Genomic DNA, 4,792 nt, shown 5'->3' on the forward strand with positions numbered 1-4,792 from the left:
TGGAAACTCCATAACCACAGGGTTAATTCAGGCGCACTGTTCCATGCGATGTGGCCTAAGCACCAGTGCCTTTGCTTTTGCAGCACTGTGTTGTCTGGTCTTCCTGCCAGAAAGCATCTGATTAAATCCAGAGGCCCTGGCTGCATTACTCAAGGATAAAACAAGTGTTGCCAGGAGATTCAGGGCATTCACAGCAGTGGAAGCCATTTACATGCTGCCGGTCAGGCTCAACACAGAATCCTGATCCCCCAGAGCAAGAAGGGCAAGGACTACCACAGAGGAGCTGGGTCTGATTCCCTGGACCAGGTTAGTGGCCTTTGGAGGCTTACAGCAGCATTAGCGGCTGCCTCTGATGCAGGGCTATGTGGGTAATTCTGAATTTGGGGATCTTACCAAAGAAGGAAAGCCAGGTGCAAAGAGATGATCACCAGCAGACAGAAAGATGAAGATGACAAAACAGGAGCATCTATTGACTGGATGCGTAGTTGTGAGCATCTGGTCAGGGGAGATGCTGTTCTATTGACCTATTTTGTCCCATCCTGTGACTACCTGTGCTGAACACAACTGCCGTCTTGTCCTTTTCAAAACTGACTTGTTTTCTAAAATATGATTAAAAATAAATTTTTGAGGAAACTCTGCTATTGAAAAAAGATGATCACTGCCGTGCTGTGAGATGGACTTGATTTTTGTCTTCTTTTATTAGAGAGGGGGAGGCTTTTTGTGGGCACTGTCTTTGATATGACTAATGGGCATGGTTGGGATAGTCTTTATGCCACATTCAAAAGATTATCTCAGGCTGTCTGTCCCAGCTATGCTGTTGGTCCAATAAAGCAGTGGTTCCCAACCTTTTTAAACCGTGGACCGGAAGTGACCACGGACCAGCGTACTGCAGTCTGGAAGTGACTGGCATACGGTGGACCGGTAGCCCACCCTTTTTTATACTGAGTATAAAAAAGGGTTGGCTGCTGGTCTGCAGTATGCTGGCCACTTCCGGACTTTTGGTCCAGCAGCCAGCCTTCCTGCGGACTGGCAGACAACCCTTTGTGGCCCAGTACTAGGCCAGGGCCTGGGGCTTGGGAACCTCTGCAATAAAGGACATCGCCTACAGAAATCCTTGTTGCTTATGTTTCCTGGGTTCCAACACGACCATTTTATTTTGTTGGCTTCCTGGTATTACTACTTCATTCTGTATTAGAGCCCATGGGCTTCACAGGGAACACTCAAAACAACTCTTACATTCTGCTTTGGAACCAAAGAGCAACATAACTGTTATTGGTATCAGTCCTCATGTTTGTTATGAATCACAGAAAATTCAGGTTGGGAGGGACCTCAGGAGATCATCTAGTCCAACCCCCTGCTCAAAGCAGGACCATCCCCAACTAGGTCATCCGAGCCAAGGCTTTGTCTGCCAGGGTCTTAAAAACCTCTAAGGATGGAGATTCTTACCACCTGTCTGAGTAGCCTGTTCTAGTGCTTTTACGACCCTCCCAGTGAAAATGTTTTTACTCATATCCAACCTAAACTTCCCTGTTGCAACTTGAGACCATTGCTGCTTGTTCTGTCATCTGCCACCACTGAGAACAGTTTATCTTGGGGGTGGGCAATTATTTGGGTCTGAGGGCCACTTAGGGAGTTTTGGTGAGCTGTTGTAGGTTGGGTAAGCACCCCGCACCCCACCTCCCTCCATGCCACAGCACATCAAACCTCTCTAAGTGGATCTGCTCCACACTCAGCTGGGTGGCTGGGATGGTGCTGCAGGTGAGCAGGGAGCGGCATTCAGGAGCAGGATGGGCAGGCAGGGCTGGGATCTTGTGATGACAGTGCAGGGTTGGGGTCTGGGACAGCTGCAATCTGCTGCACACACTTTCCTGTGACAGGTGCCAGTTCTGTGGGCAGGGGAGTATGGGGAGTGCATTGCAGCTCTGCCCCAGGCCCTATACTGTTGCCACCCTGTGATCCTGGCCCTACCCACCCACCCACCCATCCAGTTCCCAGACACTGCTTCCCACCTGCCTGCAGCCCCATCCCATCTGCACGGCCACATGCCCTGCCTGAGTGGGTCCTGCCCCTGGTGGTGGCCGGCTACTGCGCTGCCCCAGCTTTTGTGTGCACCCAGGGGTGATGGGACTGGCTGCATGTTCCAAGGCCTAGGCCAGTGGTTCACAACCATTTTTGTATCAAGACTCATTTGTAAACATCAGTGGTTAGTCCTGATCTAATGCCTCCTAGACCCAGTGTGGGGCAAGGGACCCCAAGCAGGCTGGAACTCTGCCAGCCTGAGAGGGAAAAGCCAGTTTTCCATGTTTTTCTCCTTTAAGGGAGAATTAATTTTTAAAGTTGGTTCGCAACCCTTTCATATATTCTTGTGACCTCCTTTTGGGTCACAACCCAGGGGTTGAGAAATGCTAGCCTAGGCTACCCACCATGCCTGGGCCAGGCAGGAATGAGGGACACACCGCAAGCCAGATAAAATCCCTTGTTGGGCCAGATTCAGCTTGTGGCCTGTATTTTCCCCACCCCAGTCTAGCTCCATCCTCTTTGTAACCCCCATTCAGGGAGTTAAAGGCTACTATTAAATCTGCCCTATCTTCTCTTCTACAGACTAAACAAGCCCGGTTCCCTCAGCCCCTCATAAGTCATATCCCCCAGTCCCCTCACCATTTCTGTTGCCCTCTGCTAGACTCTCCAACTTGTCCACTGAGTGACAGCCACCCTCCTCCTCCTCCCTGTTTGCCTCTGGGGAGCCCCATTACAATAACAGAAACTACAGCCTAAAGCAACGTTGTATTGCCCTGTGGAGCAGCGCAGTCCTATCTGCACTCCTAAAGGTACTTCATGCACCTTTCCCCGGCTATTGATGACGCAGCTCTATAAACCTCCTCTAGGTTGGCTGATCTCCAGCTGGCTTTAAAGTAGGCTTGACGGGGGAAGGGGAAGATGAGGGTGGAGGAAGCCTTGGACCACTAAACCAAGCGTCAACCACAAGAACAGTCCAGCCTAGACCGACAACGATCAGAACAAATACCCAGGTAAGCAACAGGGGCCCGGGTAGCACTGAGATTAGGAGGGCAGTGCATGCATCTTCAGGAGGCCTCAAATGCCTCTACACTAATGCTCATAGTATGGGGAACAAGCAGGAGGAACTTACCTTCCTGCTAGCTAACTCCAACCCAGACACAGTGGGGCTCACCGAAACGTGGTGGGACCCAATGCATGACTGGGCGGTGAATATCAAGGGCTATAGGTTGTACAGGAGGGATAGGACAGGGAGGAAAGGTGGGGGTGTGGCACTCTATGGCAAGGAAAATACACATCCTCAATGAGTAGCACTGGGTCAGAGGAGGGGCACACTGAAGTGCTCTGGGTTAGAATACAAGGAGGTCTGGGGGAAAGGGACTTAATGGTGAGGGTCTACTACAGACCACCCAACCAAGAGGAAGAGCTGGACTGGGAATTCTTAAGTCAGCTCACGAAGGCAGTTAGGTCAAAGGATGTGATCATCATAGGTGACCTAAACTATCCGGACATCTGCTGGGAAGAGCAGTCAGCCAGGTCTGACCGCTCACGTAGATTCCTAGCCGAGATACAGGACCTCCATCTAACCCAGGAGGTGCACAGCCCCACCAGGGGAGACGCCTTGTTGGATCTGGTCCTGGCCACTGGCGACGACCTGGTGAGGGGTCTGCAAGTGCTCAACCACCTGGGCGACAGCGATCATCGCCTGCTGGAATTCACCATCCAGCGCAAGGTGGCAAAGGCCTGCAGCAAGGCAGCAGCCCTGGACTTCAGGAGGGCAGATTTCAATGAAGTAAGTAAGGAGAATAGTCGGGGAGACACTGAGGTCCCGGAGGGGAGGAGAGTTGGGTGTTCAAGAAGAGTGGTTGTTCCTTAAGGACACGATCCTCCAAGTCCAAAGGGAGGTAATCCCAACACGGATCAAAGGGGGTAAGAGGGTGCAAAAGCCCCCATGGCTCACCAAAAGCATCCGGGAACGTCTCCTACCTAAAAAGGAGGTGTACACCCAATGGAAGGGAGGGGCCATCACCAGGGAGGACTATACCTCGGTTGCTTGGGGCTGTAGGGGGGCGGTCAGGAAGGCCAAGGCGGAGATGGAACTGGGACTAGCTACCCGGATCAAGGACAACAAGAAGTCCTTTTTTTAAATACATAGGGGGTAAAAAGAAGGTACCCGGTAATGTGGGGCCTCTGCAAGACATGCTAGGAAATCTGGTCGTTGCACCAGACAGCAAAGCTAACCTATTTAACAATTTCTTTGCCTCCATTTTTCTGAGCAGGGACTGGGTCATCCCCTCCACCGGGACCCCTGAAGGTCCCAGGGGAGGCGCGCCCAGGCCTAGGGTCAGAGAGGATCTAGTCAAGGAACTTCAGGAGGGATTGGACTATAAACCAGCAGGTCCTGATGACCTCCACCCCAGAGTGCTGAGGGAATTAGCAGAGGTCATTGCAGGACCCTGGCACAGCTTTACGAGCACTCGTGGTGCTCTGGTGTTGTGCCAGAGGACTGGAAAAGGGCCAGTGTGGTTCCCATTTTCAAAAAAGGGAGGAAGGAGGACCCAGGGAACTATAGGCCAGTTAGTCTTACTTCGGTCCTGGGTAAGCTTTTTGGGAGAATTATCCTGGCACATGTCCATGAGGGGCCAGCAGGGGAGATTATCCTTAGGGGCAACCAACATGGGTTTATTGGAGGCAGGTCCTGTCAGACCAACCCGGTGGCCTTCTATGACCAGGTCACAAAATCCTTAGATGCAGGGGTCGCGGTGGCCATAGTCTT

The sequence above is a fragment of the Alligator sinensis genome, unplaced genomic scaffold (assembly GCF_000455745.1).
Source record: "Alligator sinensis unplaced genomic scaffold, ASM45574v1 scaffold1030_1, whole genome shotgun sequence".
NCBI lineage: Eukaryota > Metazoa > Chordata > Crocodylia > Alligatoridae > Alligator > Alligator sinensis.